We start from the raw sequence: 24,360 nt of genomic DNA on the forward strand, positions 1-24,360 counted from the left end.
AACCTGCTGCTGTCTTTTGCTATATTGCTTTCCCTGGAATGCTCATGGCATCTTAATGATTAAAAAGAAAGATCTCTGCCTGCCTCCTGCTGTATCCATTCACTGACATTCAAATGACATGAATCTTTCCTACCAGTGGTTCCACTTACATTTCTCCCTCTTGTAGCAGAAACTTCTTTCATACCACTTACTTTGAGTCACCCTTCAGTGAAAAACGTATTGATAAGAATGTTGGCTGTCTCCTTAGTAGACGCTGCATAGGGGGGTGGTTGTGTTGGAGTGAAGATGAACTTGGCCTGCGGCGATGGAGGGAAGAGGCAGGGCTGGGATTAGCCAGCAAGGAAGACCCCCTTTGTCAAAGAACATTATGAAGAAGAAATAGTAGAGATGCCTCTGCCATGGTTATTCCCATAGTTATTCTTTATTTTAGAGCTATTCAATGTCACTTTTAAATTTTCTTTTGGATTTGCGCTGAGGTCAAGATGCATGCAAATTTGCCGCATGAGTTCCGATTCCCTTTGCAATTTGCAGTGAAACTGGAACTCATAGCATTCCTAATATCTGAAAAATATTTCGGTGATAACGTTCAGCTGGGTACACGGAATCACTCTGTGGGGTTGGGGCTGGGGATGCAGCTAGCATTTAAAAGCATACTGAGCTAACTTGCACATTTCAAAACAATATGCAAAAGTGAAACATGCAATCCTTCAAAATTTCCATTTCTCTGAATTTTGCGACGCAGCTCTGCAGCCCAGTAATGTGTACAAAAATGCATGCAGATGGAACTGAAATATAGTGGCAAGCAGGCCCATGGGTAACGGATGGAGGTGAAATGAACCACACCTTGTGATCCACCACCCGAGGCACATTCCCCCCAAGGCAATGTTATAGGACCGGCCCTGTCTATATTTTCATGGTGTTTTACTCTTGTCATCACCATCACCATCATTATCTTCAAGCTGTGTTTCTTCAAGCACAGTTTCTATGCCAAACTGTGTTCATTCCCCAGAGTGAGGACTAACATACATTTTTTTATTTTGGTAAGTGCAAATAGATTTGCTTTTAAATGCAAACTGAATTGAATTCCTCCCCCGTTCTCTATTACTCAGTGTCTCAATATTTTACCTCTCTGTCCCTGTGTAGATATTATTAGCTTACAATATTTGTCTAAATATTTAGGGAGAAAGGGCATCCAAAAATACCTGAATATGACTGGCGTTTAAAATGACATATAGACAAGAGTAGACCATTAATTAGATCCACAAATGCCAGCTTTCATATAAGATACCATGTATCACTTTTCTAGGCCTACAAATAACAACACTCCAGACAACTATGGAAATATATATTCTTCTGGCAGTTTCCATAGCTTAAAAAAGGTTAAATGTGAAGCTTAGGCCATTATGGAACTAACTTCCAGAGATGAAAGCATGAAGCATTGTTCCTAGAAGTCATTATTACCAGGCAGCAGAAAAGGATGTCCATCACATTAAAAACCTGTCACAGTTTTCTTTATGAGGAGCATTATTGGAAGCTGGTATTCCTGTTCCCCTTATATATATATTTTAAAAAGTCATTTTTCATCATATTTGTTAACAATTTTTAAACTCTTCCTTCCTTCCATAGCACAGAATCCATCTTTAGCAAGATACATATCTTTTATTGAGCATTTTCTTATTTAGCACTCAACAGAGGTGCCTATTGTTTTAACTTTTAAACTCCTCTAAATATAAAGAGCACCCTGCAGTTGAGAGAGTGATGGTAAAAAATAAAAACAAAAGCTTGCAAAACAAAAGACCCTTCTGGGAGTGTATTAGTGTATTTTTCATCAATGAACTTCAAGAACAGCTTCCAAATTCAAAGGAAGCATTTAAATACAATCCTTGTGTAAATAACAATAACAAATAAATGCATATGCATTTCAAATATATAAAATGCAAATGCAAATCCCATTAATCAAAATGGAACTCATTTTTCTCCTTCTTCCCGAAGTACATGGAGAATACCCATTCACGTAGCAGAGTGTCTTCACTCTGGGTTCAGGGAATTATGATCCCTCCCCCTGGTGGCAGTCAAAAAGCGGATAACAAAAAAGAGTTCTTACCACATAATTTATTCAGTATTCACACAGAGAGACAAAGGAATGCTGTCTCTCTTAGATAATGGAATTGCTCCAAGTAAAGTCCCACTTCTTCAGTCCCTCCTAATCTACGTTACCCCTGCGCCAGCTAGTCAGTGCTTTCTGCCTCTCAGATTTCTGTTCTGCTACTCTCACGGCCTGCCTGGTTTTGGAAGGGGGGATCAGGAATGCTTTCAAGAGATACTGAATCTGTTATCTGTCTCTCCTCAGGTGCTTCTCCTTCCTGCTGCTGCTGCTCCAATGTTTCCCAGCTTTTCGTCTCAGCAGTATCTGAACTATGCCCTTCTGCAAACCACTGTTCTAAATCTATACTGTCCTCCTCTTCTCGGGATGGTGCAGGGTGTGTGTGACAATCACACAGGGTCCCCGGACGTTTCACTGTCTATTGCTCCCTGTGCCACCACGTTATTTCTCGCTGCTGCCACCCAGGCCCTACCTGGTACAATACTGAGTCCAGTCAGGGTTAAATTGGAACATAAACTTTTATTTATTTATTGCAGTTTAACAAGTGTGTGATTTCATAAACGGTATCGGTCAATTACAATCATGGGGTGCCTATCCAGACCTATAACTTCTGCTACCTGCTCTCACTCACTAAACCACCTCTCAGATTTTACTTCTCTTCCTAGTCCCTAGCTATTCCTGACTCAGCTTTTTTCGCTACACTAACTCAACCTACCCACAGACTCTATCCCAATTCACTCCCACTCCAACCAACCACCCAACTCCCAACGAACTCATGCCCTTTGCCCCTCCCAGAGCTGGTTTTATAGTCCCTCTGACTCCACCCCCTGGGTCCTGATTGGGTAACCTGTTTAACTATTTCACCTCCAGCATTCTCATATGTTAATGTCATACGTGGTGGCTCCCACCATTCCTCAGTCCAGCCCCTGGCATTGAGCACTTCTTTTACTGCTGTATATAATTTCCTGGAATATCCAGAAAACCTAGACATAGGTACAACCTCTTTATTTTACTCATCTATAAGTATTTTCATGCTTTGGACTGATCACTTTTAAAGGATTCTGATCCAACTAAAGTTAATCATGGCTGGGTCTCACAGAAAGTAATCAGAGTAGAGTTAGTGGCAGGGTAGTCTTACACTGGATCACAATCACTGATCTGTCTAGTTTAGTATTAGCTGCACCAAGCTCTCCAAGGTTTGCAGATAAGACAGTTTTCCCAGCACCACCAGGAGTGGTCAGGGGCTGAACTTGGGATCTTTACATGCAAAGTGTGTGTTCTACCACCGAGTTGTATTTACAGTGGACATACCCTGGACTGGGACTCCACTCCAGTATATACAGTAATTACAATAGCCATCCATTCAGTCTGGTCCTTGCTATTTGAATGGCAGTGCCTGTGGGTTTGAGACCGGGGAAATGCAACAGTTACATCAGGGTAGCTTTAGGAAACATGGTATTATTTCAGAGTTGTGGCGCCTTTTCTGGCGTAAATGTTCTAGATCAGGATACTAGTAGTGCAGCCAAATAAGAAGAGAATACATTTTCCTCATAATTTCACTGGAGTGAAATTTATCTGCAAGTCCAGTCATTCTGTGAGCAGAGTGGTGTGAGTAGGCACAATTTTGTCTGTTGCCTCACCCAGGGAATGCCTTGTGCAATATCTTCATTGTGTCCATTCTACTGCCCATAAAGTTCCCCATTCACAGCAGGAACATATGAAGCTGCCTCCTACCAAGTCAGACCATTGTTCCATTTATCTCAGTATTGTATACGCTGACTGGCAGTGGCTCTTCAGGGGTTCAGGCAAGGCGTATCTCACCATCCCACCTGGAGAAGGCAGGGATTGAACCTGGAACCTTTTGCATGCATTCAGCTATGGCCCTTCCTGCAACATGCACGCACACACACACAAAAAAACCCCTCTTATGCTCATACCACACATACACACCATTCCTATATTACTCACATGATGAACAACTTTCTCCCACAGGGTAATAGCTGACAAACACCAGTATAATGTTGCCTAGTAAAATGAGTTTTTGCTTCCCAAATTTCATAGCTTGTAAATATACAAGTGTCATGCAAGATTCCTCCTAATGACTAAAAGCAACTTATGTGTATCAAGTATGCAAATTGATACAATATGTTTTCCAATTAGACATGGACCACTGTTGGTGGCGATATTAACAATCCAGCATTGAAACCAATTCAATCACTGACTTCTGCACTTGGGACTGGGTTTATGCCAGGGATCACTGGAGCTTGGTCCTGACTTTTTCTTTTTTCCCCTCCAGTGTCAAGACTCAATCTCAGAACACAGAAAGTTTGAATGGATGTATTTGTCTATGACCACACACAGAGCGCAACTCCTCTATCACTTAGTAACTACAGAGTTTTCCCACTCATCAAATATTAGGGAAGGGCTTTCAGATCACCGAGTGTTTGTTTCTTTCTCTAGAAATTAAGCACTACCAACACTCCCATTAAAATTCTGAATGGACGAACTTCCTGGCACATGCTTCACTGAAGACACATCCCCCCCACTTCCCTTTCTCCACTGAGAATGGTATATTAAAATGTGTCTGTCTTCATCAGTCATCACCCCACAGATGATACATCTTTACTCATTTCACATCACTTGTAGTTTATCTGAAAATAAAATTGCTTTGTCAGCTCTCTGATGATCGTCTCAGAGGACTTGTCTTCAGAGGCTCTCTTTCTGTGCTTGAATTTCTAAGCACAGTGGGCTGAGCAGTACACATATCCAATAAAATTGACTTTCTCCCCTGTAATAGAGTAATCACTCCATGATTCTTTTTAGTCACCCTTGATATCAGCTTAGGGAATAGCATGTTTGAGGGTGGATTCATTCAGCTGGGCTAGGAGCCCAATTTCTCTTTTCGCCTTTGCTGTGCCATATCCATAAATGACTCACACCAACCCTGGTCATTATACTTGCCTACTGAAATAAATGAAATCCTCATTTTAAACAGAAATGCTTAAAAAGATTTCCATTGAACGGTTTTGGCACAAAAAATGAGTTTTTGGGAAACCCGACATGTTTCTTCAAAAGCCATCTCAAAGCTTATCTTTTTCACACTATTCGGCTGCTGATTCATTTTCTTTTTTTTTTTTATTAAATTACTCTTTTCCTTCTACCTGTAATTTGGGGGGTGTGATGACCTCACTGAGGACAAACTAAGGCGATTCAGAGTGAGGAACATGCCAATCATGAATGCTGCTGTTGCTCTGAATTAGCTCTGTTTGCCCTCAGTAAGGTCACTACAAAGGAAAATCTGGTTGGTGCTCTGTGACAATGTCACTATTGCTCAGATGAAGGAGGGCAAATGGGGGACTGTGAAGAGGCTGACAAGAGGCTAGTACTGCCTGGGTGCCAAGTATGGTGGTGTAAAATGCCTTAATATCTCCTGAGAATTAAACCACCAGTTTTTGCAGGTGGAGAAACTTCAACATTTCAGATCAGCTTGCTTAAAATAAGGTGTAGCATGGACAAGCAGTGTTGAATGGACATTGTTCCTAGGACTAGCCTGCCGCTAGTCTAGCTGGAGGCTCCCTCAGTGCGGTCATTTCCTGTTAACTGCCCATCGTGGACCTCCTGTTGATTCTTCCAGCTCTCAATACAATAGGAGACTGGGTTCAGGGTGGCAGCTGTAGGTCAGCACCAAGAGTAGCCCACTTAGTGGTCACAGTAATAGCCCCCTGGCAGTGTTGTTGTTGCTGCTTAGTGAGAAGAGGACAGGCAAGGCAATGGCAAGGTCTGAATGCTGTGAGAGCACTGGCAGGAGTGCTGGGTTGCTTTTGCCAGTCTGCCAATCCACTTGCTTTCTCAAATATGGGCCTGACCACCAGCTGATGCCAGCTTTGGAAGAAGGCTGCTTATACGCTCTTGTTTTGTGATTCAGCCTAGCTCTGGTCAGGGGCTGACTCCATGCACCTCCCAATTCAAAGGGCAATGTATGATTCAGTCAGATGCCACCTGTCCCACCATTTCAGGGACTGAAACTGACCAAGCAAGCAGTTGAATCGCACATCAACACTTACTCAGGGCAATATGTATGGTGCACATACATACTGTATGTGCCAGTGTGGTGTAGTGGTTAAGAGTGGTAGGCTCGTAATCTGGTGAACTGGGTTCGCGTCTCCGCTCCTCCACATGCAGCTGCTGGGTGACCTTGGGCTAGTCACACTTCTCTGAAGTCTCTCAGCCTCACTCACCTCACAGAGTGTTTGTTGTGGGGGAGGAAGGGAAAGGAGAATGTTAGCCGCTTTGAGACTCCTTAGGGTAGTGATAAAGCGGGATATCAAATCCAAATTCTTCTTCTTCTTCACACAGCTGTATCCTCTCTAGGACCTTGCAACTGCCCCTTGCCCACCCAACCCCCTCTAACTTTTGTTGCCTTCATCAACAATGCCACCCTAATTAGGGGATCAACCCTTAGCATCTATAACTTGATGCCTAGTCGTCAGTCTATCAAGCCATGAATTTCAGGAGAGAGGGCCCATATATATTTGTTCCCTTAAATTCTGTTCAATATTTCATGGACATCAGCCATTCCTTAAAATCCAATTTGTGCCAAGCTGTGTCCAGCAAATGATGTTAAGAATGCAGCACAGTCCTCTCCAGTGGTGAGCAATGAAATATTAAGGCGAGCTCTGCTCCATACTAAAATGTAAAAGTAGGTTCTCGGAAGGGAGATATCGTCACACCTGTCCAATAATGTCACTCCCCCCCCCCACTTTGAATTCCAGGTCAGGTAATGACTGTGCCCAGAACTGCCTGGAGGAAGTTATTAACTGCATTGTATAGTGACACTATCTGCAGTGCTGTAATGTTTCAATTAAAAGCTGCATTTAAAATTTGTCATGATCTAATAGGAAAGGAGAAAGAAAAGCAAATGCAGTGCAAGGCTGCCTTCTGTCACACACAGATTGGAATAACGCTGGGTCATCTAATTTGTGCATATCAGTTGATCATACGGGAAGAGTGGCAGAACCCAAAGCAACACAGAGCAAACCAACTAAAGCGATGACAAATGATGCCACTAATATCTGAGAGTTTCCATATCAGTACAAAAACTGCATATCCGTAGATAAGTGTCCAGAATAGGAAGCTGGTTCGAAATTGTTAGACACACAACAGAAAAAGTAGCAACAAAACCATTGCATGCTGTTGTGCAAAGAAGTCAACCGCAAATGCAGCTCCAATTAAGATCTGCACCGCTACTTAGATACATATATGTATCTTTCATACCATCTTGAAAGGGGGAATTACTGGGCCATTACTGATAGCTGAAGGAAGCATTGAAGGCTCTAACACACAACTGTACCGTAAGATCCTTTGAAACATGCTGGAAATAAGGTTAGCCATCAGGGAGAACTCTTACAGAAAGGGTGGGAAGTGGAAGGTTGAGGCAGCCACTGGTAGTACAAAGCAAACGTATTTATCTGCAGATCAGAATGTTTCGGTTTCAAGAAAAATCATTTAGAGAGTTTGCTGGCATCCTGTCTTAAAGACCTGCAAAGGTATAGGCTTCAACAGAACTGTGTGGGTAGCTTTAATATATACGAACATATACGAACTGTTGTAGCCCACCTGTAAGAAGTGAACATAATGGAGGCACCTCTGGCCAGGGAGGGCGGGGTATAATAAATAAATAAATCATCATCAACATGATCATCATTATTATTTGCACAGGAGACAATAAAATGGAGCTCCCAGACTGCTGGTTGCCTCTACCAGAACTGCTAATATTCTAGGTAAAGAAGACTCCGACAATCATATAGCTACTTTCCTTAGCTCATTGCTTCTTTTGTTAATGCTTGCTTACTTTGTTTGTAAAGACATCTAAATTGATATTAATTGGTGTTAAAATGTACCCTCGGGGCTCCTTGGTCTGAAAATAACCCCATGAAGAAGAAATTCCAGGCCCAACCACAGGAGTGCCTACTTGAATAAAATATTGGGGGGGGGGAGGTAACCCCACATAATTGATCACATGATGCACACACACACCATTTGAATGGCAATGCCCACCAACCTGAGGCCAGGACTTGGGACCCCCTCAAATATTTTATTGGGGGAGGCGAAGCCCCCTCGGCCCCTAAGAGTTGGCTCCTATGCCCAACCAAATTCATCATGTGGAAACAGAGAGGATTTACCAACTTCCAAAGAATGAGAGTGAAAGGAGAGAAATTCAGAGAAACTAATTCAAAAGGCAGTTCCTCAGAGTCCTGCTGAATCTTCACAAATACACATATTTCCTCTTTGTCATCTGCGGGGTCAGAGACAGATTAGACTCCATGACAAAAGGTATGTCCTTACAGTAGGGGGGGGCTATTGCACATGCTTTATTTAGATAAGCTCTCACAGCTCAGTAGTTAAGCAAACTCTGGGGTGCTTGTGTTAACCAGAATGTGAGATTTTAAGGACCTGGAGTAAGGATTTTCCTTAAAAACAAAAAACCTTCCTACACAATAATGCTCTGAGCTGTCCCAGTGGAGAAGAAGCTTGCTTGACCAAATTCAAGGAGATCCTAATGGAAAGAACCTAATGCTGTCAAATTTCTTCCTTATCTTATAACCTTAAACTCAAACAGATCAGCAATAGCCTCTAATTTAATGTCTTGGCTCATCACTCATGAGTAATGAGTATTTTGAAGCTTCATGTTACTCTGCAATTGTGCTTTTCTGCCTTGTGTAGTTCTACATTTTCCTATGTAACCTGTGTATCTCTGTATTTCTCTAGGTCTATGGGCTTTGCAAAAGGTAAGATTATCCTAAATGTTGCCTGTTGTGGTTGTTGTTGTTGTTGTTGTTAAAAAAAAAAGTTAAAACCTTCATTTAAATGTCTTTTAAAAAATACACACAGTGCTCTGCTTGGACAAAACAAAAATAAAACAACTACAAACCAGAATTCTTCAGAAATCAGCAGGCTATCCCCATGATAGACCTTATTCTGTGAAATAATTGGGGCCTTGTAAAGGCCTACCTGACACAGATAATCACCAGAAAGAAAGGCCTATATAAAGCTGCATTAAAAGGGGGAGAGGGTACCACCGAGTACATTCCCTACTCAACCACCTTTTAGTTATTTTATGGTAAGAAAGTGACAGAACCCTGCTTCCCCTTGCCCATAAGATGTTATGGAGGCTGTAGAAGCATCAGTGTACATAAGAAAGTGCTTGGGTAGGCACTAGGCATGCATACCTGGGGCTCTCTGGTTCCTGGCAAGAGTCAACTACTTGGCACAGCCTCCTTTTATACATTATGCAATTTCAAACATGTATATTTCCCCACAGCATTGTTTATTTTATTGCAAGAAATCTGCATTTCAATGAGTTTGTAAAAAGTGGTTCCTTAATGAATTAGGCCTCATTCACGTAAAATCTTAATGTCATCAGCAGTGAAATGTAATGCTGCCGAATTAAAAAAAAAGGTAGAAAAGAAGAATGATATCCAACCCTTTCTGAGAAATCCTTGTTTAGCCCATGTTCTACAGTTTGCAAATAAATGTGAAGACTCTGGGGTACGGAAAGATTGATCCACACTAGTGCTGTGTGTACGCCGGTGACAGGTGTCACATGGCAAAGTTATTGCCTCCTAGGGTTTATGCAAAATCATGAATCTCATTATAATTTCAGTTGTAGCTGCTGTACTGATGACGGAAGAACTCAGTGCATGTGCCGACGCACAAAGTTTAGTCCGTGTGTTGCTGGAAACAATAATGCTCTGTTCATTGATGGGGAGGCTGGTATGAACAAGGTATGAAGAAGGACAGTTTTTTCCATTGCTGTTGACAGCTTGAAACAAAGTGTGTGATGACAAATATACAGTGGTACCTCGGGTTACATACGCTTCAGGTTACAGATGCTTCAGGTTACAGACTCCGCTAACCCAGAAATAGGGCTTCAGGTTAAGAACTTTGCTTCAGGATGAGAACAGAAATTATGCTCCAGTGGCACGGCGGCAGCAGGAGGTCCCATTAGCTAAAGTGGTGCTTCAGGTTAAGAACAGTTTCAGGTTAAGAACGGACCTCCGGAACGAATTAAGTACTTAACCTGAGGTACCTCTGTAAGGTGATGAAAGAGGGGGAAAGCTATGCAGTCCGATTGATTTGGCAGAACAATTAAATCACTTCCATGCGTACATGGGTTTCTTTTAGCAACTGGATTAGAACTATTTGGGTGTGGGAATGGGTGCTCAGTGTCCCCAGTCAGGATGGATTCCCCGACTTGTGCATTTCTTACTTTCATGCTACATTTCATAGAATCATAGAGTTGAATTGTAGAGTTTATTGTGGAGTTGGAAGGGACTCAAAGGGTCATCTGGCCCAACTAGCAACAATACAGAAATTACAGCTTTTGGCCCTAACAAATTAAATTCAGGCAGCTGTTTTCTTCAGGAAGCCCCAATTTTGCAGATATTTCTAGGAGGCTCACCATAAGCAGAAGTATCAACATGGCTCCCAACTTTTCTAACTTTTCTTAAATTATTAACCAGCAAAAGAACCTACCAGCAGTGGTTGGTGGAGTGGCACAGGTGAGGGGGGAGGCACTGAACACCTGGTTTCCTCATGTCAGTTATTCCTGCTGCTTACTGAGAGGGAGAGGTGAGGCAGAGGGAACCCAGTGTGTGTTGCTCCCACAGCACTGGCTCAAAGGGGATGTGTTCAGGGTCGGATTTAGGTTTGATGAGGCCCTAAGCTACTGAAGGTAATTGGCCCCTTTATATGTCCAGCTGTCCTTTGTCAACAACAAATTGTTGCTGTTTCTCGTGTTGAATATATGCTATATGGTAATTTATGGACCTAATAGGTATCTAAAGCCAACTGCACATAACAAAATATGTATTTTATCAAAGTAATTGTTGAACTGAAATACAATTAAGAAGAAGTATGTTAATAGTGAAATACAATTAAGAAGAAGTATATGGGGGGGGTCCCCAAGAGAGTGGGGCCCTAAGCTATGGCTTGTTTTGTTTAGCTTAAACGTAAATCCAGCACTGGATGTGTGTTGCAACAACACAGAAATCAGGCCAAAGGCTTGAAGCTCCCAGTAGCACCAGTAATAAACAGACAGGAGGACAGGAGAGAGACATGCCAATGAAAATAGGGACATCCTAAGGAAAAGTGGGGCATTCCAGGATCAAGTCAGAAAACTGGGACAGCTTCTCTAAACCAGGGACGTCCCTGGAAAATAGGGACACTTGGAGGGTCTGGGAGGTATTCTGCTCCAGTTCTTTATGACCTATAGTGTTCTGGAAGAGGATGAAGCTGGCTGGAATCCTGAACAGGAGCACTCAGATCTGTTAGGGGCAAGGCTATACTGCAACATTTTGTTTCATTTACACTAATAATAATTAGAGAATGAAAGGTGCCAAGCATTCTGCATTCTGTAATCCGAGAGGGCTGTCAGTTTTCTTTCAAATACCAGACACCTGTGCTGGCAAACGGCTTTTGAAACTAAGGACAGTCTTGAAAACCATTTGTGATGCATCATGGGGGGTCTTTAATTCAAAGTAGAGAAAGTGGAAAACATCACAGGGTGATCACAAGCCCTTGAGCTAGCTTCAAGCCACACTTTCGATCTCAGCCATAGCATAGTACACTTTTTGTGGATGTGAGATTTTTACAAGGTGAACTGTAGCTGTGAACGAGTATTAAGAGAGAATGTACACATTCATTTTGCACACAGAACCCTTGAATACTGCTGGGGGGGGAGAACTGATGGGTCCCCCCATGTACCCATCGCTACAGCCATCATAGGGTGAGGGGAAAGGTGGCAGCTGCCATGAGCACATAAGGGCAGTCCTCTTTATTTTCCAAGCATAGTTAAAGGGAGGTGTAACACATCCTGTCCCGTCCTCCTGTGGTCTTTTATGGCTCCATTTGCAAGGTGTGTCATGCCCCTTTCCCTCTGCACCCCAGGATGCTGTAGTGATTCGACCAGATGCACATCAGGTGAATAGTGCAACCCTATCACTGCATCCACTGCTGATCGTGCTTCTGCATTAAGCTACAAATCCTCTCCAAATAAGTATTTAAATATGCAGGTCCATTCAAAACATGCATCACAGGTTGCTTTGTTATATTTGTACTGCGGAGATCAAGTCATTTCATATATGATTTCACAAAGATTGAATTCCTCAAGTGTCCCTAACTGAGCCTCTTGGGCTTGCTGATCAGAAGCTTGGCATTTCAAATCCCTGCATGCGATGGGGTGAGCTCCCATTACTCTGTCCCAGCTCCTGCCAACCTAGCAGTTCGAAAGCACCAGTGCAAGTAGATAAATAGGTACCGCTGTGGCGGAAAGGTAAGCAGTGTTTCCGTGCGCTCTAGTTTCCGTCATGTGTTCCATTGCGCCAGAAGTGGTTTAGTCATGCTGGCCACATGACCTGGAAAGCTGTCTGTGGACAAATGCTAGCTCCCTCGGCCTGAAAGGTGAGATGAGCGCTGCAACCCCATAGTCGCCTTTGACTGGACTTAACCATCCAGGGGGCCTTTAACTTATCCTTACCTTACTTGGCAGCCTCTTCTTTTGACATGAGAAAGTCGCCTTGGTTTCTATACCAAAGAAAAAGAACCTCACATATCCCTTGAGAACTTTGGTCTTTTTTTCTTATTGCAAGCAATTTTGGAAACCCCTCACTCCAAAAGGGAAGCAAAACAATTCCTCATTCATTAAATAAGGTGACTATGATTGTAAACTCAAGAAACATGAATGTCCCTCTGACATCTATGACAGACCAAAGAGGAAAGGTGTTATCAATGGTATAAGTACATGACATTACTTGACTATAAGCAGTTATCAGAAACCTGCTCCCAGGCAGCTCTCTAGATGACTGCATAAAAGCAGTTGACAAAACATCAAGGGGAGAGTATATTATTTATAAGAAAGCATGATATATTTTTGCATTAGAAGGAAAATGGGAGGAGAATTATCCCCCCGCTGAGAAAAAGATCTTCAAAAACATATTAATGAAGACTATTGTAAAGTTAGTTTTATAAAGAGCAAAGGGAAATGTGGCAAATGAAACTGCTGGTGGGGAATCAGTCACCGAAATCAAATGTGGCGTAGTCAGGCGGAGCTGCATAAATCAAGCATAAGATGAACTATTTATCAAACCCAGCAGATACATTTGTTTCCCCCCCAAAAAAAAAAATGTATTTACTTCGTGTGGGGAAAGGAGGGCCTAAGCGAAACCATGAACAAGATGTTAAAGACTGACAAATGCCTCTGAACGGCACATTATTCAATCCTCCACAGTTATGCAACACAAACTTAAAGAAGAAGAGCAAACATAGATTCATGATGCGCAGGATGAGTTTGGGATTCAAGATAGATAGAGTATTATCTGTTGCTCAAAATCATAGCCATTGAAGGTACTTTACCACATTGTCCCTCTTTGATCTCCTAGCATGATTTCTGCCTAAAGCCATAACTAGAGCTGTGTGAACTCTGCGGGCTTTGGTTCCAAGAAGGGCATCACATCATAAACTGAACACTGCAATGTGGTTCAAAAGAGCTGGCAGCAATTTACTGTCATCATTTCTTTTGCCTACAGGTGAATAACCCAGAGGAGCACAGTGTGTATCATACCATTATGTGGAGTGACATCTAAGATAAGCTGATATGATAATATTGCATGCATCCACCTACTTGTTTTCTCCGTGTCAGCCTGCACAACTTGTGACCCACCGAGCTGAATGCTCCATACGACACCAGCCACACACACACTGCCTTTGGCTTTATGTACAGGCCTGCTCTGTATTTTTCAGTGGAAAATGCCATTGTTCACACAACGAGGTAAAGCAGAGTGTAACATGAACATGAAGCATACTGGAAGATTGTGTGATTAGTTGTTGACATCTACCTGTCTTGAGAGACAATGGAGTGTGCCTCTGGGGGTGAAGTCTGTGTTAGCTGCCCAGACAACAAAACCCCTCTCTCAACCTCGCTGATGTGGTCCTAAGGAAATCAGAGCAATATGTTTGGCAGCAGCTTGGCTGCAGGAGTTGCCAGAAGCAGGTGCACTAGGTGCCATTTAGCCCTTTTGGGGACTCCACTCTTGCTCTGCAAGTGCAGCTTTCTCCTGATTGAAGTGCAGAGTGTTTGAGGGACATTCACAGGGAAACCAAAATGCTTGTTTACAAAGCTGTTGCACTACCAACCTTACTGTATGCTTGTGAAATGTGGAACACTTACAAACACCATCTCCAACTCCTCGAAAGATTCCATCAATGGTGTCTCTGAAAATTTTTACACATCACTTGGGAAGACAGGCAAACTATTGCCAGTATACTGGAAGAAGCAAAGATCACCAGTGTTGAAGCAATGATTCTTCAACATCAACTTCATTGGACTGGTCATGTTGTGCAGATGCCTGATTATCGTCTATCAAAGCAACTATTCTATCCAAACTTAACAATGGAAAGCGTAATGCTGGTGGTTAACAAAAGAGGTCTAAAGACTCTCTCAAGGCAAATCTTAAAAAATGTAGTATAAACACCAACAGTTGGGAATGCTCCAGTAGGAGAACAGCCTTTACCAAAGGTGTCATGGGCTTGAAGATGCTCAAACTCAGGACGAAAGGGAGAAACGTGCTAAGAGGAAGGCATATTTGGCAAACCCTCACCATGATCAACTCCTGCCCAGGAACCTATGTCCCCACAGTGGAAGGACTTATGGATTCAGAACTGGCCTCCACAGTCACTTACAGACTCACTGTTAAGACCGTTTTCATGGAAGACAATCTTACTCGGCTATTAATGATCACAGAAGAAGAAGGAGGAGGAGGAGGAGGAGGAGGAGGAGGAGGAGGAGGAGGACGACTACAAGGATTTAGGATCAGAGTTTTCCTTCTCCTAGATGGGCTACCTTCCCTGGTTGATGAGCCCCATCTGCCCCTAAGTGCTCAAGACATTCTTGCATTTCATCCATGTTTTTCTCCTTTATTACCAATGGTTTTATTACCAAATTTGAATGTTGACATGGGAGGCTCAGCTTTGTTTAGTTTATATGGGTGAAATTGATCCAGACTTTGTTTTCAGGAAGAAGTAACCATGCTGAAATGAAGGTCTGAGTCTGAATGGAAGAGCACCTGGTTATGTTGCCTTGATGAAAGAAAGGTGGGAGTCAATAATCTGAGATTTAATCGCAGGGTCTGTTGGTGGGTGGTTCCCAGATGAAGATTTGGCAGTTTAGTTGCTCTGGATGGGTTTACACTTCCTCTGAAGAAAAAGGTATGTAATCTGGGGCTACTCCTAGATCCATCACTGTCATTGGATGCATAATAAGTCTCCACAACAAGGAGCCATTGGGGGGCAGGCGACCAGGGATCAAGGCCCCCCAAAATTTTCAATGATCCCCTCAATATTCCATGGCCTGTGATGGGCCCTGCCAGTCCTTCCTGCAGCTATGACAGGCTTTCTTATGGCAAGATGTCTGTGTGAATCAAGAACCTAAATAAGAAATCATTCTGTGAATTTATTATTATTTTATGTATTACATTTTTATACCGCCCTTCTTCTGAAGACGATGGTGAAGTCACAGCTCCCATCAAAGCAAACTATAATTTAAAGATGGCTGCAAGGGAATCAGGTAAATGATTGATGTGAATGCTATAATTTTCAGTATTAAATACTAAGCCTCAAAAATACCATTAAGCCGTTCTATGAAGTCAACACTCAAAACCTACAAACAACAGTTTAAGAGATCTCTGTGGTCTTAATAACAAAACACTATATCTCAGCATTGATTTTTTTTAGACAGAACTTGGTCAGCGGGGAGTCCTGTTTAAAATCAATTGCGCAAAGGTTTATTAAATTACCAAGGGTGATCAAACTTATTTTTTCACCAATTTGTTTTGCTGGGTTTTGTTATTAGGAAAGGGATTTAGTTGGTACATAATGTGATGACTTAAAAGCAGATATACTTTCTCTCTCTTTCTCTCTGGGTGTTTTTAATAGTTTAGAACTGATGTACCCCAGCTGTGAAGCTAAAATGTTTGTGCGCAATGTTTTTCTCTTTCCTCTTTCCTCTTCCCTCCTTATCTTTAGAATCCTCCTAATGGTGACTTGGGTAGGATGTGCGTTGCCAGAAGCCATGCTTGTACTACTGTGAACACCGCAGCCGTCGTAAAATGCTCCCCATGCAACAGAAATTACGATGCTGTACAACGAACCGACAGACATTTTTAAAAGCAGCAGCAAGGGGCCATTCAGAAAATGTAAGTGCCGTACTCAGTCAAGTTCAATGAAATGAAAATTGAGAGGCTTTTACTTCTAATTTACATTCATGCACAAACGAAGACAACGTTATGCTCCTTCACAGATGGTTTCAAAGAGACCATGCAGAAATATTCAAGCCGTTTTATCAAACCAGTTGAAAGAAAACCAAACCAATCCTTAGTTCCCTGGGAGAGGGCATAGGAGAGGTAGTCCGTGATCAGGAGGAGAAGCTCCACAGCCAGAGACTTTTTTTATTGCGGTGGCAGAAAGTGACCCCATCCATGTTTCTCCTCCTCCATCAGTGTTCTGATGACAGTACAGCTGAAAAGGAGCATGCCAGGGCTGATCAGAGTTGGCCTTGTGTTCCTTCAGGAATACAAAGTCATCATCATCATCATCAATCTATATTACGGTCCAGATACCCAACAAATCGCTACAAAGCAATACACAATTCATACAGCGTACCTCCAGGTTAAACAAGCATTTTGTTCAGAATATAGGGATCGTTGGTTCTTGCAACCACCAATAAAAACTTTGCCACTGCTAATGTTCTAGCATTTGTCCGGTCTTCCAATAGGAACCTGACATAGTGAGCCTCTGATTTTCCTGGGAAAGGTACCAGCAAGGGTAATATCAGTTCAGCCCTGGCTTGCTCATATTTTGCACAGTGCAACAAAATATGTTTTATGGAATTGATGTCTTGAGCACACGAGCAAAGTCTGTCCTGGTAGGGAACTCCTCTCAACCTGCCATCCAACACTGCAGAAGGAAAGACGTTTAGTCTGGCTTTGGTGAAAAGCCTTTGATAGTTTGGTACTGTCAGGTTTTTCATGTAAGATGTTAACTTAAAGACATGCCCATATTGTACTCCTACTGCCAGCGGACTACAGACTGCTTGTGATCGAGATCGCAAGTCACTGTGTGTGTTATCCCATAATCTTTGCTTTAATGTCTTTAGGGCACATTCATAACCCAGGTAATACAGTTTGGGAGGGGGTGACAGACCAATAGAGGTGGCTTTTTTGGCCACAAAGTCTTTTCAATCCCCTGACAGTTATCTGGGGATGGGTGACTCGGTCAATTTTGGTTTCTCTCGGTTTTTCATTTTTCCAGTTTCAAACTAAGTTTTCCACATTTGCTTGTGATTATTCTTATTCTTTAAATGTCCTCGTCAATATTTCAGTGTAGATGTCTTCAAATGTAGACCTATTTTGCATGCAATATACACACTTTTGCAAAGCTCTTTTCTGCAATATGATTCATCCCCCCCCCAACAATTCATGCATCTGTATGCACACTTCAGATGTAACTTTTTGTAAACACTTCCTGGCTGGAGAACTTTGTTGTGAAATTGCAGAGAAGTGTACATTTTGAAGGATGGCTTGTGTCTCAGCTTGCACGTTGTTTCAGAAAGTATGGATGCAAATTGAATTGAATTGATAACCCATACCTACAAGCACCTTAACTTGGCAGGAAAAAAATGCCTTCAAGAGCTCTGGAGCTGGCAGCATGAATTTCCCTTCACCACCACCCCAACACTACAGTCAATCAGAGGAAAATTAGGAAACAACCATCTGTGGGAGAGTGGATCAGGCTACTCCGCCACACTTTCCACCCTGGCAGGGCTTAGAAATTTGCAGTTTCTCCTCCAAGGAATCTCGCTTCCCTTACAACCTCCGTAGGATTGTTTCGTTATTCCGTTTGAGATGCTGAGTATGGAGGCAACAGAAAGGTGCTTCTCCTCATTCTTGCAGAGACAGAGGAAGGGAGAGGAATGAATGTGCTCAAGATGCAGCATAAGGATCTTGACCGAGACTTGAAAGTTCTAGAGGTGACTTAAAAGAGATCGATAATTAATCAGTGAATAACGTTACAGCGTGAAGAGAAATTCACTTTGTCATTTGGGGAACTTCTGTTCTGCTTCTCCTGCAGTGACCTTTGGCACATCACTGTTCTACTTCATCAAGCTTCCATCTCTATAATTAAAGTATGGACGTAAGGATAAAATCCAGCATGTCAGGGAAGTAATTGGGGTATACGTCCCCAAATGGGAGTAAAACTAGAGAGTTAGGCTGAGTTTTTCAAATTACTTTCTCTGGAATTGCCTAATTGATACCAACTAGTCTTTAAAATTTGTTCTTGTGTGCTACCCAAAGGGATGGGCAGATGTATTCATTAAGTCTTTTCTGTCCAATTTCCACATTAATCTGCGTTTTTGTTTAATCACACATTTTATATTTAAATACATATGCAAATTTTCTCTCTAAGTACTCATTTCTAAATGCATCCAATCCTAAAATACCAATTTCATATGCATTTTGCTTTTGCTCTTTTTTTAAAGTCAAGAACTCCACCACAAAATTCACAGGTGTGTGAAATCTGGTGGGAAGCTGTGTTCTGATCTGCACATTGGTCCTTGAGATGTGGATCAGATCCAATTCAGGAAGGAATTTGCCCAATGAAATTCCTTACCCATCCCTGCCTGCAAGTGCACCATCTACATGGATTAGGCTATTTGCCATCATTGTGATATATAACAAACCTATTGCAGTTTCACTATTATTTGATAGTCCTGTGTTTCTACAGTGGTGCCTCGCAAGACGAAATTAATCCGTTCCGCAAGCCTCTGCATCTAGCAGTTTTTTCGTCTTGCGAAGCAACCCTATTAGCGGCTTAGCAGATTAGGGCTATTAGCGGTTTAGCGGCTATTAAAGGCTTAGTGGCTATTAAAGGCTTAGTGGCTATTAAAGGCTTAGCGGCTATTAAAGGTTTAGCGGATTAGCAGCTAAAAGGCTATTAGCGGCTATTAAAGGCTTAGCGGATTAGCGGCTAAAAGGCTATTAGCGGCTTAGCGGCTTAGAAAAAGGGGGGGAGCGGAAAAAATCGGAACACTTGCAAGACGTTTTCATCTTGCAAAGCAAGCCCATAGGGAAAATCATCTTGCGAAGCAGCTCAAAAATGGAAAACCCTTTCGTCTAGCGGGTTTTCCGTCTTGCGAGGCATTCGTCTTGCGGGGCACCACTGTATTCTAAACAAAATGCCATCTAAGTTAAGGGTAATCCTCCAGATGTTTGCACTACAACTCCCATCATTCCTAGCCATTGGCCATGCTGGTTGGAGATGATAGGTTTTGGAGTTCCAAACACCTGGAAGGCACCACGTTGTCTACTCTGGATCTAAGTAGATTTGTATTGCAAGTTATGTGAGGGGAATAGATGGCTACCACCAGCTGTTGAGCAGAGGTTTATGTTCTGTGAGTTGGAGGGTGCAGCACACTTTGTCCAACAGCTGCTCAGTGGAAAATTAAATCCTGCAGGCTGTAGGATGCTCTTTCCTTCCTTCTGATCAAGAGCATGGGGTCCAATACTGCAGAATGCTGCTTTGCAAGAGGGAAGGCTCTTGAGAAGTTGTGCTTCCACAGGACTGAATCCTCTGTGGGCAGCAGGATGCTGCTTCTCTTGCAGGATTGAACCTTCTTGTTTTCATTTGAGAGGCGGGGAAGTAGATAATGTCCCTCCTTCCCCTGCCTCCTCTCATCCATATGTTTAAAAGATCAGTCCTTATTAAAGATTAGCCCAACTCCCAAAATATTTCAGGAATGGATTGTGTTGTCCTGGGTCAGGTGGTCCTGATTCGGGAGCCCAGGTCCGGATGGGGTGGGGGACTATGCAAAGCCTTAAGTGGAACTATAGTGATGATATTGCTTTAGAATTTCAAAAAGTTGATGTTCAGGAAAATTTATCGGATCCGTGTACATCTTCATACATAATCAAGCAACGAATGAAAGAAAAATATGTGAATATATGAAACTTCCTATACAGAGTCAGAAACAATGTACAGTGGTACCTCGGGTTACATACACTTCAGGTTACATACGCTGCAGGTTACAGACTCCGCTAACCCAGAAATATTACCTCGGTTTAAGAACTTTGCTTCAGGATGAGAACAGAAATCATGCAGCGGCGGCGCAGTAGCAGCAGGAGGCTCCATTAGCTAAAGTGGTGCTTCAGGTTAAGAACAGTTTCAGGTTAAGAACAAACCTCCAAAATGAATTAAGTTCTTAACCCGAGGTACCACTGTATTCATATATCTAGGCAGTAGCTCTCAAAGGTTCCAAGCAGAGGTATTTCTCATGTAGAGGAGCTCCCTTTAATGGGCAGTGCCAGCAATGGAACCTAGGACTTGGCATGCAAAGCAGGTGCCATTGAACTGTGTGTTTCCCACGATTTTCATAAGCAAACAAGGAAGTTACAAGCATACAGAGTGGTAGGAAGCATCTACTTATCTCCTAGGCATAGCTTACTAGAACAGGTAAATAACTATGTCCTTATAATGTACAGTTTAATCTTGGATACTCGAGCACAAATCCATGTACATATTTTTAATTATTGCAAACATGATTTCAATCTCATGCCTGAGTGGTTGGTTTATGCAATGCAAAATAATAGTTACCCATAGTGAATAATTTAACTGAACATCATAAAAGATGCTTTCCAGAGAATATTCCTTGCAATTCATAAAACCATCACATCGCCACATACTTTTTTTTTTCTATTATAAGTGTTTACTTCCCAAGGTTAATATGCTCTTTAGCACTTCTAGATAGCACATTAATGTTAGTTTGTAGAAATTTGATCGATTCTTCAGGTGATGTGTTGATGGCAACAGTTAACTTTTTTAATGATTGTGATTCTTTCTTAGCACTCTTAAGCCTGCAATCCCATACCCTGTTACCTGGGATCAAGCCTGCCTGAACTAAATGGGACTTTGGAAAAGGCATGTAAAGGATTGCAATGTAAGTTGTTTTGTTTAAATCTCCTCCAGACATCATTTTTATCACCAGTCTAAATCATTTCTGCTTACCATTGTGAAAAATAAGAAATAAAACCATTTGTCTTTTTGATAATGAAGTGTGTGTGTGTGTGCACATAATCAATTATCTCTGGTTTGCAAATTGAGAAATGTTGCAGTATAACTTATTGAGAAAGAAAAAACTTGAGTCCCAAGAAATTACTCTGATGGAGATGGTGGTTTTTATATATCTAATTGAAACTGATGGATATAATTCTCAGAAGGATAGTTCGGTGGGGGTGGGGGAGTGAGAAAAGTAATTGTTGTCTTTTCTGGTACTGGACTCAGTGTTCTTCATTGATGCAAGTTTTGTGCAGCTTCCACATTCCCATTGAATCAGGGTTTACAATTTCCACAGAAAACACAACAAGTAAAATAAAAAATAAAAGGTAAATTCAGATTAAACAGGGAGAGAAATATCAAATGGCATTTTTATGAGGAATGCATCGCATAGCCACTGTAGAACACTCCATAATCTTTTTAAATTGTGCATTCATGATCATTTGTGCTCCTAATACTATCACAGTCACAAGCAATCCTGCCTCCAAAACTGTTCAGGCCTGCAAGTATTTTGGGGGAGTCACACTGCCTCATCCCCAACCACTACATTTCCTGCTGAAATCCACAATTTTTAAAACTACAAATGTTCTGGTTTATTTTGTCTGAAATTTTGTTACTCTATAGCCCCTCCAGACATCAATGATGCAGCAGCATTGGGGAGGTATTATAGAACAAACCAAAGCAGAATATATTCACCACTAATGCACTATCACTGTGTCAAGAACAAGTTGCTGTATACACCTGCAATAATGCCAGTCTGGCCCTAAACTGCCATATGGAAGTGTCCTTAAAGAGTTGTAAATGTCTAATGGCTTCATATGCCTACCATGAGCTCCTTCTTCTTGCAGTTTAGCTCCAAATTTTGCTGGCAAACAAGCTGTGGCCCTCCAGATGTTGCCAGACTCCAGGCCCATCACCCCTGATCATTGGCTGGGGCTGATGGGAGCTGACATCCAGCAACATCTGGAGACCACAGCTTCCCTATTTCTATTCCAAAGATAAAAGCTCAGAGCCTAATGCTTGGCAAAGGGTATTCTGAACTTGTGGAATCAGTTAATACAAAGATTGTTCAGATACTTCGGTCAGATGTCATCTTGGTAACCCTTTTGCATTCATGTTAGTCTTCCAACATTGCTTGCCAAGGCAGAGAGAAATAATGTGGGGCTTAAAAAATATGTATTGGGAACCATTCCAACCTATTTTGATCCTCTGAGCTAGATTTTTATTTCAGTGGCAGGCATGTAACTAAGCACAAAATTTGGTTAGACAGGCACAGAACACTGCATTAATATTGCTGTCCTTCTTTCGCTCCCAAGAGCACTCAATGAAGGGATCCATCCTGCCTTTTTGCTTTTCTAAGTCAGAGCCATTCGTAGAAGAAAGAAAAATCCAAAGCAGCAAGGTTTGTGAATAGTATTAATATCCCAGCTGAAGACAACAAGAGCTGATGTCTACTTAGGTTTCATTACATATATTGTCCTGTTTCGTAAAAGGAAGGAGATGCACTTATGTGACTAGAATGCCACATGTGTATAGCTGACATTGAAAAAGGTCTATCTGTACCCAAAGATGTCTACAAAATTCACCGCATCAAAATATCTCTCTGGATTATGTAGTTCTTGGTTATCAGACTTTGTTTTGAAAGTGGAACTGATGAAAAGCCAACCAGTGTGGTTTAGTGTGGACTATACTGGACTATGACTGAGGTCCAACCATGTGAAGTTCATTTAGTCACTATATTTCTGCCTGACTTATGTCACAGGGTTGCTGCAAGGAAACAATGGACTGTACACTGTCATGCATTCCTTGAAGGAAGAGCAGAATAAATAATGCTCTCTCTCCCCCCCCCCCATGCAAGTGGTATACACCTTTTATTAAATAAAGTCGTAGGGTTACATTCATTGGTGTCATTCCCTGTCGGTAAAGCTTCCATCAGTGGAATACGAAGGGAATTGTTTTCAGTGTCTCTGCAGAGAAGAGGGGAAGTTGATGGAAATAGTTTCTTCATTTCACAGATGGCAGTCTTATTGGCAGCTGAATGACGGCATTGAACACAATCCTTAATATAAATAAACATTGGGAATTCACCTCTTTTCTGAAGGTTGTACGTGTGTGTGTGCAGACTGACAAGCTCTTTGTTTATGCAGGTTGTACGGTGGTCTAAACCACTGAGCCTCTTGGGCTTGCTGGTTGGAAGGCCGGCGGTTTGAATCCACATGACAGGGTGAGCTCCCGTTGCCTTGTCCCAGCTCCTGCCAACCTACCAGTTTGAAAGCACACCAGTGCAAGTAGATAAATAGGTACCTGTGCCGCGGGAAGGTAAACGGCATTTCCATGCACTCTGGTTTCTGTCACAGTGTTCCGTTGTGCCTGAAGCAGTTTAGTCATGCTGGCCACATGACCCGGAAAGCTGTCTGTGGACAAACGGCAGTTCCCTCAGCCTGAAAGAGAGATGAGCGCCGCAACCCCAAAGTCTCCTTTGACTGGACTTAACCACCCAGGGGTTCCATTATCAAAGTGTCTGTGCATTAATAGATGTAAACAAGCAATGCTAATGTGATCGACTGCATGACTGCACCATCCATGAGTCACAATGATCTGCATTTGAAAAGAAAAGAAACCAAAACCTGGTATTAAAATAGAGTTTTATAAATGTATTTTGATACATTTTTTGCAGCGGATAACTGGATCAGATCATTTGGGAAGTATGAAAACTGGTGGAAGAACAAAGATAATCACACTGGACTATAAGGCGAAGTTTAAGTCAGTTTGTATCTGAATCCATGAATATTAAATTCATCAAGCATCTGTACTCTCACCCAACTGCAGATATGTCCAACAAGTCACACATAACAACTGTAAACCACAGATAAAGGGTGACAAACAACAAAAGACAAATCTAGCCAGTTGAATAGAACTCTGATGAGTATTGAAATAGGGACTAGTGAACACTGAGGAAACAGTGGGAATGGTCTTCCTAACTTAGACTGCAATCATAATTCCACTTACCTAAGAGTAAGCCACATTGAGTTAAATAGAACAAACTTCTGAAGAAAGATTCAGTCAGCATTTTAATGAGAAACTACCTAGTTCTA

At 42.0% G+C, this 24,360-nt stretch overlaps 1 long non-coding RNA gene across 2 annotated transcripts in view; it reads left to right on the top strand.

Moving 5' to 3' along the window:
* LOC309533565 overlaps positions 1-18,847 on the top strand; it is a 30,347-nt gene extending 11,500 nt beyond the window's left edge. The window contains exons 2-3 of one of the 2 annotated variants that reach the window (XR_014220285.1): positions 16,184-16,353; positions 18,061-18,847. This is a non-coding gene — a long non-coding RNA (uncharacterized lncRNA). Of the gene's footprint in view, positions 1-4,400; positions 4,480-16,183; positions 16,354-18,060 lie in introns of those variants that run through there. The other variant, XR_014220286.1, reaches the window with a different exon arrangement.
* Positions 18,848-24,360: the final 5,513 nt, after the last annotated feature.

The sequence above is a fragment of the Podarcis vaucheri genome, assembly GCF_965113315.1.
Source record: "Podarcis vaucheri genome assembly, chromosome: 5".
Taxonomy (NCBI): Eukaryota; Metazoa; Chordata; class Lepidosauria; order Squamata; family Lacertidae; genus Podarcis; species Podarcis vaucheri.